At 43.0% G+C, this 10,812-nt stretch overlaps 1 pseudogene; it reads right to left on the bottom strand.

Moving 5' to 3' along the window:
- Window positions 1-9,372: 9,372 nt before the first annotated feature.
- Window positions 9,373-9,490, bottom strand: LOC126337527 (5S ribosomal RNA; annotated as a pseudogene).
- Between the last annotated feature and the right edge of the window lie 1,322 nt (window positions 9,491-10,812).

Below are 10,812 nucleotides of genomic sequence, written 5' to 3'. Positions count from 1 at the left end.
AGAAGATCATTACAGAAAAGAAGACCGAAACGATTTGCTGTTTTGAAAATTGGTGAAGTGAAAAAACTCATTAAACGGTGTGAAGGGAATATAAAATACTTTGTTCCAGCTAATGAACTTTATGGTGTGATTGACGCAGCTGATGTAGCTGTGGATCATGATGGTCGCCACGGATCTTAGCCGAGACATCAAAAAAACATGTCAATACCACAAAGGAAATGTTATGCCTCTATTTATCAATATGTGATGTTTGTCAACAAAAGAAGGCAAAAAAGAAGAGAGGGCTAGTTTCAAAGCCAATTCACCGTTCGGAAATGAATAGCAGATACCAAGTCGATTTTATTGATTTCCAAACACAACCAGACGGACACAGTTTGGACAAGAAGAGAATAGAAGCTTTCGAAATGTGGTGCTACAGAAGAATGCTGAAGATTAGATGGGTAGATAACATAACTAATGAGGAGGTACTGAATAGGATTGGGGAGAAGAGAAGTTTGTGGCCCAACTTGACCAGAAGAAGGGATCGGTTGGTTGGACATGTTCTGAAGCATCAAGGGAACACCAATTTAGTGTTAGAGGGCAGTGTGGAGGGTAAAAATCGTAGAGGGAGATCAAGAGATGAATACACTAAGGAGACTCAGAAGGATGTAGTCTGCAGTAGGTACTGGGAGATGAAGAAGCATGCACAGGATAGAGTAGCATGGAGAGCTGCATCAAACCAGTCTCAGCTACGGTCGCAGGTTCGAATCCTGCCTCGGGCATGGATGTGTGTGATGTCCTTAGGTTAGTTAGGTTTAAGTAGTTCTAAGTTCTAGGGGACTAATGACCACAGCAGTTGAGTCCCACAGTGCTCAGAGCCATTTGAACCAGCCAAACCAGTCTCAGGACTGAAGACCATAACAACAACAAGCAAATTGTGGATAAGGTGATTTCTGTGGATGGATATATGTAAGTTGATCTAGTGATAGATGTCAAATTACTGATTAGTTAATAAATAATTTTAATGAATCATGTTGACTATTTTTTTTCTATTCCTTGATTCAGTTTACTTTGAAAAGTTTATAGGTGATACGAACTAGCTGAAATTAGTTCAGACTAGGACGTATCAGTTTATCCCAAATCATGTAAATTGTAACTAGGATAAACCGATTCGACCCAGCCTATACTGCTTTATGCTATCGGTAACAGGATGAACGAGGTTGACTTAAGCGAAACTAGTTCATCCTAAAATCGGGTTTGGCCGGTAACATATACACACTTCATTCTGCTTAGGCAAATGGAGCAAATCAGTTCGTTGCATTAGATTTTGTTTACGCTGCGTCTTTATGGGATTACAGACGAACCATTAGTTCATGGAGGTTCCTTAGAAAACACAAACAAACAATTTTCGCATGATGTTTGTCGTACCAAATCCAGCAGCTGATTCCAAGCTTCAAAGCTAGTGGAAAATTTGATAAATTTTAACATTAATTTGAACTTTTAAAATAATAAGTCTAGTGTCAGAGCAATCAAGCCAGGAATTATTTGCCGCTCTGCCCATAGACAAGCACTCACCACTAGTATTTTTTAGTTCTTTTGTGCCGAAAAGTTGTCATAGTGAAGATTAATTCTTGTCGTGTCCCCACAACCTCAAATGAATTGAGCCACGGTCTTATATGTTAACGATTTTAAATTACACCTTAGATAGGTGCAGATAACAACTTTCAGGATCACATTACGGTGGCGAAAGGTCAAGAATTGAAAGTCAGTGATCCACAGCTAATCGCAGTGACCTCATACCGTTCCGCCGATATATTGGCAAAGCGCCAGAGAATGACTGATATCAAAGTGTAATATTTTACCCAAGAGCAGCTTGTCGCAATCGGGCGTCTTCAATCACCGTTGAAATGTATTGCATACAATGCTATTCTTCAGTGATCGAGTACACGTTCTGATGCAAATGAAACTTCAGGGACATCCATCTCAAGCCTTAAAACATGAGAATTGTTGCTAACCGATTCTTGATTATTCAGATTGTTTCTCCAACGAAAACAGACAGCGAGACAGAACATAGTAGGCTCACTTCGACTCGAAAGCCAACATGCTAGTGTGCGATAGAGCCTTTAGCTATGGCGGGCATCGGAAATACAAAATAGTTCAAATGGCTTTGAGCACTGTGGGACTTAACATCTGAGGTCATCAGTCCCCTAGAACTTATAACTGCTGTCTCCTAGAACTTAGAACGACTTAAACCTAACTAACCTAAGTACATCACACACATCCATGCCCGAGGCAGGATTCGAACCTGCACCGTAGCAGTCGCACGATTCCGGACTGAAGCGCCTAGAACCGCTCGGCCACCGAAGCCGGCTCGGAAATACAGTGAAAAAACAAAAAAAAAACTGGTACAACTGCCGAATATCGTGTAGGGACCCCACGATAACGCAGAAGCGCAGCAAGACGAGGTGGCATGGACTGGACTAATGCATGAATTAGTGCTGGGGGGAACTGACACCATGAATCCTGCAGGGCTGTCCGTAAAGCCGTAAGAGTGCGACTTTGCAACAGCACGTTGCAAGGCATCCCAGATATGCTCAATAATGCCACTCTGTAGCAATTCTGGGCATGTGGGGTGTTTCATTCTCCTCCAGGAATTGCCCAAGTACGTCGGAATGCACAATGGACATAAATGGATGCGGTGCTTACGTACGTGTCACCTGTAGGAGATCATATCCAGGCGTATCAGGGGTCCCCATATCACTCCAACTACACACTCCCCACACCATTACAGAGCCTCCACAAGCTTGAACAATCCTCTGCTGACATGCAGGGTCCATGGATTCATGAGGTCGTCTCCATACTCGTACACGTCCATGCGCTCGATACAATTTAAACGAGAGTCGTCCGACCAGATAACATGTTTCGAATCAACAACAGTCCAATGTCGATGTTGACGGGCCTACGCGAGGCGTAAAGCTTTGTGTCGTGCAGTCATCAAGGGCACGCGAGTGGACCTTCGGTTCCGAAAGTCCATATCGACGATGTTTCGTTGAATGGTTCGCACGCTGACTCTTGCTGATGGCCCAGCACTGAAATCTTCAGCAATTTGCGTAAGCGCTGCATTTCTGCCACGTTGAACGACTCCTTCCAGTCGTCGTTGGCCATGTTCTCGCAGGATCATTTTCCGGCCGCAGTGATGTCAGAGATTTGATGTTTTACCGGATTCCTGACATTCACGATACACTCGTGAAACGCTCGTACGGGAAAATCCCCACCTCATAGCTACCTAGGAGAGGTTGTGTCCCATCGCTCGTGCGTCGACTGTAACACCATGCTCGAACTCACTTAAATCTTAATAACCTGCGATTGTAGCAGCAGTAACCGATCTAACAACTGCGCCAGACACTTGTTTTCTTATATAGGCGTTGCCGACCGTCGCGCCGTATTCTACCTGTTTACATATCTCTGTATCTGCACACGCATGCCTTTACCAGTTTCTTAGGCGCTTCAGTGTATGATACTTATTACGTACTGCATAAAGTTCTTGGAAGTCTAAAGCAAAACATAATTCCTTCTTAAGTCTGTACAACTGATGCTGTTCTCCACCAATAATGTACAGAAAACGAGCTGAGGATACTGATAAATGATAACAATGTCTCTGAACTTTTTACTTCACATAATAATTAGTGATAAGCGTGGTGTAATGAATAATTCACACGATTTGATATCGAAGGAGCGTGCATGCGGATTCAAGTTTCCAGTAGTATCTATAAACCACTTTTGTCGGATGTTGGAAACGTTCCTTTCTGAAGGGCACAGGCTGGTTCTTGTGTTGCACTGGTTCAATCTGAGATTGTGTTCCATCTGAAATGCCCTCGTCGTAGACATGTAGCTAAAGCTCAATTTTTTCTCTCCCGTTTCACATCAATTTTATGAAATTCACAGTTGTGGGGGATCCTTGTTGCTACTAAAAAATAAAAGGACATCACTGGATTACACGGAGCAGCAGTGTATTAATAAGATTTATTTTATCTTCTACCACCATTAGAAGATGGCAGTGATTCACGATGGACAAGAGGCTAATGATGTACTGGATTCTATAAGAAATCATATTTAAATCAAACTTGCTCTCTGACAAAGAAACAAATTCGTTGGGCCTCTAGTCCTCCTAATCCAGTGGATGGTAAACAAACGGAAACCTATAAAACTAGACAGTATGCCCCTATGAAACTAGACAGTATGCCCCAGTTTACCAGGTGAGCGACGAACGGGATCGTGATAAGCGTTACTGGTGTAGAAGAAAGAAAGAAACAGTTGGAGGGAGGGAATACTTCATAGATATCAAGATCATTATAAACGATGTGCTACCTTAATTCAATAACGATGACGGAATGAAGCAGCTGTTCCCTGCGGAAATGTTATTCCAGCATTTGCTTTCAATGATTAAATAAAAACATAAAAAACCTACATACGAATGGCCAATAATAAATTTGAACCACGCTGTCTCTGATCACGGCTCTTAATCACTAACTCCACTAGATGAGCTATCTGTATGAAAATATCCGCACACAGATTAAGCCAAAAAAACTTTCTCCCCCTCTACAAGTAGTTATTTAGTTAGCTTGTTTCATGTTCCATGGATCATTTGCACGACAAATCACAACGATGTGGAAGGGGTCAGTTTACATACACATCTGAAATTAATTTTCAAATATGGTTCATACTGATCATTCATAAAGTTTTTTTCAATATCTACCCATGTGTTTTAGTAATTCCTATACATCACCTGTTAGACACTATAGTAATAGAAATTCTGCTACAGAACATAAAGAGTTGCCAAGGAGAAACTTTTTAGATTGTTTCCAAATTTTATAGCTACCTGTCAGATATTTTCATCACTGAGTAAGTGATGAAAATTTTAGTTGCAGCATTTTGCACTCCTTTTAATGCTAAAAAATGGTTCAAATGGCTCTGAGCACTATGGGACTTAACACCTTACGTCATCAGTCCCCTAGAACTTAGAACTACTTAAACGCAACTAACCTAAGGACATCACACAACACCCAGCCATCACGAGGCAGTGAAAATCCCTGACCCCGCCGGGAATCGAACCCGGGAACCCGGGCGTGGGAAGCGAGAACGCTACCGCACGACCACGAGATGCGGGCATTTTCATGCTAAAGACAACCTTAATTTGGAGTAATGAACGTCATTTTTCCTCCTGTTATTGTAATTATGTACATCACTGTTCGTCTTGAACTACAGTGAATTATTCACAACGAACGTCATGAGGGAATAAATATACTATGAATCAGTAGTCAGAATGCCCAACTCCTCAAACAGATGTCTACAAGATGATAGTGGGTCTTCACCACCTATAACTCTTACAGTACGTTTTTGAGCAATGAAGACTGCCTTTCTTAAATATGAGTTACCCTAGAACATTATTCCATATGACATTATTGAATGAAGATATGCGAAACATGTCAACTTACTGATTTGTCTCTGCCAAAGATTTGCAATGATTCTACCTGCAAAGGTAACTGAACTAAGTAGTTTCAGGAGTGTTGCTTGTTCCAGTTTCAATTCTCGTAAATACGAACACATAAGAATCTTGAAGTTTAACCCTATTTATTAGTTCCACACCATGTGTTACAAATATAATTGGTTTAGTACCCATAGATGTGCAGAATTGAATACTTTTTGTCTTTTTCAATCTGAGAGTGAGACCATTCGCGCAAAACCAATAATACTTTAAAGAGCATCGTTCACTATTTCTTCTTTTTCTGTATGTATGCTTGGATTGATTGCAATACTACTGCCACCTGCAGAAAGAACTAATTCTGCGTGTTGTTCATTAGACGAAAGACAATTTACGTGTATGAGTAACAATAGCGGACCTAAGACTGAGCCTTAGGGAACCCCGTACGCGATTTTTCCTTAGTCAACATAATGTACCCGAATTGATTGGTTAAATTACTAAGTACGACCTTCTTCATTGTTTCCGCAGGTCGCTGGAGCCACGAAAGATACCAACATAGGCACTGGAAAAAAGCACAGATTACTCTCATTTTCAAGAAGGGCCGTCAGAGAGATGCACAAAGTTATAGGTATAGAATAATGGCCTAAAGAAATTAGGACTACTGCCTGCCGCGAGATTTGTATGCTGCTCGGTGGTATTGTGGGCGCTGAAGCGGAAACGGAGTAAAGACGAATGGGGAATCACTCTAGGTACGATACGGGCCATATATGAGGAAGTCAACTGACATAAACTACTTAGACAAAGGACAGAGTGTTACTGCGCGGCGCCTGCGAACGAATACCCGGTAAACGACAATGGCAGATTGGTTGATCACGTGCTGCTGTCGTAAGAATCATCACTGAAAAGTGGTTGAACGACGGTGAAACCATGAGTATATAACAAGTTGTTGGACGAACACCCCTGATCACTACACTAAGAGTTGTCAAACTTGCCCTCTCAGTAAAGAAGAATAGACGGCGATCTGTGGCAGATATGACTACAGAATACCATGATGATCCAAGACAAAGTGTTTCTGGCCATACCCTGCAGCACACACTGTTGAAGATGCAGCTCCACAGCAGTTGACCCGTACGTGTTCCTATGTCGACCCAACTACATCGTATATTATGACTGCAGGGTGAAAGGGGTCATGGAGATTGAACAGCGGATCAGTGGAAACGTTTCGCTTGCTTCTTGTTACACCAGTCGTGTCACGATAGGCGGTCGTCTAGGCGAACAGCTCCTCGAAACATGCACCGCGCAAAGAACGCTAGCGTTAGGGGCAGTTTTGTACTATGGGGAAGAGTTATGTTGGCTTCCGTGTGGCTTATGATAGTAATCGAAAGCAGCCTGACAGCTGTGGACTACATGGACATTATTGCGCACCACGTGTAACTCTTCATGCCTGACGTCTTTCCTCACGGCGATGGCATCATCCCTCAGGATAAATTGTGCGTGCCACAAGGCCAGAATAATGCTGCAGTGCTTGGAGCAGCACGATAGAGAACCCACGTTGAGTTTTTGTCTCTCAGATTTGCCTGATCTGAACCCTATAGAAAATACATAGGAGGCTACCGGATGCTACCTCCGCGCACTCAAACCACCGTCCCTCAATTTACGGGGGATGTATGACCTGTGCGAAGACAACTGGTGACGTAAACCTCCGATACCCACAAAGGTCTTGTCATATAGGTGACACGCAGAATCGCCGCTGTATTGTGTTGCAGAAGTGGACCAACACAGTATTAAGCAGGTGGTCATAACGTTTATGCTCATCAGCGTGTATCAGTCGGGTCTGGTGTTCTAGCGACGGCTCAGCGATGGAAGTGTGGAGGCATCGTGGCGAGGCATCGGGATTCGACCCCTGCCCATCTTATCTCCTCCAGCGTGTAGTTGATCGTGACATTACAAAACAAAAAAAAAATTGAAAAACAGATGTTTTACTTATTTCAGAGTATTGAGAAAGTGGAAAAAGTGTCACTTGAAGAAACCTCTTTAAAAAATGGATAGAATGAAAAAGTGGTAAAGCGCCTAGCTAGATACCAAGAGATCGCGTGATCGAATCGCGGTCGGATCTTGGGTTTTTTCAGTCTTCATTTTACCTAGCCTTCTCCTCTCAACGATGTGTCGAGTCGCTAGAAACGTCAAGTGTTCGGGTTCCGCGTTAAACTGTAGGCTCCCTTTTCCTTGTTGGATAAGTGGGGTGTGGTAGGGACACGCAAGACGCCGAAGTGGTGCCTAATTGAAAGACTTGCACCAGGTCAGCGAGCTTCACGAAATAATTATTATAATTATAGTGTGTATCAGTGACGGCGAATTAATTCAGCATTATTTGTATTCATACACTAGCCCTTTCCGAAGAACATTCCTCCATAAAAATCAACTTTGAGAGTTCACCAAAGGAGAGTTCTGGGCTATCACTGTTTACAATACGTATAAATGTTGATGTGCATAATGTCGAAACCTCCGGTGGGGTGGTCGTCCACGACGCCGTTACTTATTAGGAAGGTTGAAACGCCAGGAAACGATAGTGAATTGCAGAAAGACCAAAGAGCAGTGCAGGTGCTGGTAGTTGACTATGAACGTGCATAAATTTAAGGTATTGTCGAAAAAGCAGATGGCGGGCTGAGATTCATTGGAAGAAATTTAAGAAAATGTTATTCACCCCCGAAAGAAATGAGCTTACAAAACATTCGATCGACCAATTCACGAGTGCTTCTGATCAGTCTGGGATCTTTCCCATCTTGCTTTGAGAATAACTGATGAAGGGAGACACGTTTCGTGACAGAATCGTTGAGCCAGCACGAAAGCATTGGATCTGCCCCTTAAACTCCAGTGGCAGACGCTACAACAGAAGCGGTGTATTACGGTGAACTTTATTGCTAACATTTCATGTACAGTATGCAAGTTCCAAAAAGAGAGGTACAGCATATTACTTCTTCCCACAAGCTTCTCACTAATGATCACGGTCGGAAAATCTGGAAAACAGGAGCTAATACGGAGATTTACTGACACTCAATTCTTCCCGGGCACCATTCGCGAGCGGAAGAGGGAGAGAGGAGGAATACTGGTGAAGCCGGAAGTACTATTCATCCTACACCCTAAAATGGCTTGTGCAGTTTAGGTGTCGACGTAGGTAGTGCAATTAGTAAACGTTCCTAAGATCGAGGTAACTAGAGATGGAATGTTAAATTAGTTTGGGAACGACTGGGGAAGGAATAGAGCGCTGTTAATGAACTCTAACGTGATCGAGGTAATCCGTGGAAAAATACCAAATCAACTTGACTAGTCGGAGTCTTAAGTCTTGCCCATCGATATAAGTAGGTACAAAAATGGAGCTTAGAGTTCAGGGTATCGTTACAAGCAAGATCATTCGGGGCGAAGGAGCAGCTCAGTTTAGAAGAATGGCGGAAGGAAACTGCCGTAGCTATTTCAGACAATAACAATGGCATTCGTCTGAAACTATTTATGAATGACACGAAAAGAGTACACAAAATAAAATCTTCACAATTGTGCATTCACTGTTAAACACTGCGCGATCTCATTCAATCCTCCTGGTATGAATCCATTGTGTTAATCACTAATTCCTTCACACTTGAACAAATTTTTGGAAATGGAGTTGGTTGAAAAATTCCGTTTGAAGAAAACTAAAAAACTAAAAAATTTCGCCCGAAAAAGCCATGAAGGCCCAACAGTACCAACCGGCCGCCGTGTCATCCTCAGCTCACAGGCGTCACTGGATGCGGATATAGAGGGGCATGTTGTCAGCACACTGTTCTTCCAGCCGTATGTCGGTTTACGATACCGGAGCCGCAACTTCTCAGTCAAGTAGCTCCTCAGTTTTACCACACAAGGGCTGAGTGCACCCCGCTTGCCAACAGCTCTCGGCCGACCAGGTGGTCACCCATCCAAGTGCTAGCCCAGCCCGACAGCGCTTAGCTTCGGCGATCTGACGGGAACCGGTGTTGCCACTGCGGCAAGGCCGTTCACCCCGTTTGAAGAAAGGGAAGTAAAATTAAAGGAGTACGGGCCATGCAGAAAATGGAAATGGTGAAGAGGAGTACGGACTTCTTCATTTCCATCCTTCATAGCCATTGCATATTTTGTGACGAAAGGTACTATTACTATCTCTCTTCCAGCTGAGAATCAGACACACAAAAATGTTTGCTTCAAAGATTCATATTAGCAAGATGTTTTTTAAAAAAAGTGTTGTGTCATGGTACTTCAGCAAATGTACTTGGTCGTGCGGTTACAGACGACGGTACTATTACGAACATTAACAACGCGAGCAAGAGAGAGAGAGAGAGAGAGAGAGAGAGAGAGAGAGAGAGAGAGAGAGAGAGAGAGAATGGTTCAAATGGCTCTGAGCACTATGGGACTCAACTGCTGTGGTCATTAGTCCCCTAGAACTTAGAACTACTTAAACCTAACTAACCTAAGGACATCACACACACCCATGCCCGAGGCAGGATTCGAACCTGCGACCGTAGCAGTCGCACGGTTCCGGACTGCGCGCCTAGTACCGCGAGACCACCGCGGCCGGCGAGAGAGAGAGAGAGAGAGAGAGAGAGAATGAGAGAGAGCACAGTTAGGATCGTGGAAATGGGATATCAACAGTTAACAATAAGCGTTGTATAGTACAATAACGACAACCTCAACAGCCACAGAACTCGAGAAAGCGAACTGTAAAATCGGCTCCAGCGGGACCTAGGTACAGCCACATTCCAGTTCGTACTACCGGGCATCGTTACGTCGCGTTGAAAGCACGGAAAGTGATAACGAAAACTGCGCTAGACGCTATGAATTGATTTTAAGGTTAAGGAATTCAGTGGTGACGAAAAAGAGAAAGAAATAATATTTTACTCGGAAAATGTGACGGAATATGCAAGCAAAATGGGAAGGGCTTCATGCTGACATCAGTGGGACTGAAGCATCTACGCCAGAGGAGAAGAAGAAAACTGACGCAATAAATACCCTATTCATGATATGGAAGAATGTGTTTCTGCGATACTATAAAACTTTACCAGGAAGTACTAATTACGCATAAGCTTCACATCTTCCGTAGCACATTGTTGGGTGTCAAAGCTATCTAAGGACCAGAGTAAACTAGTAATTATGTACGAACAAGACTTCACATTTTTTAATGAGGCCGTTAGCTTCTTACAGAAAGATGAAGCATCGTACTTGACATGTCTAGTAGTTTAATTAGTCAAAACGTGGATTCATATACATAACATTGTGAATAAATTTTGGCAAAGTGGTGGTGTCCAACAAGTATTATCAAACAAACAGTTTTTATGTAATGCAGGGCA

Source organism: Schistocerca gregaria, chromosome 2 (assembly GCF_023897955.1).
Source record: "Schistocerca gregaria isolate iqSchGreg1 chromosome 2, iqSchGreg1.2, whole genome shotgun sequence".
In the NCBI taxonomy this organism is placed as follows: domain Eukaryota; kingdom Metazoa; phylum Arthropoda; class Insecta; order Orthoptera; family Acrididae; genus Schistocerca; species Schistocerca gregaria.
Note: the sequence above shows the minus strand (reverse complement) of the source record. Positions and strands in the feature narration are given on the sequence as shown.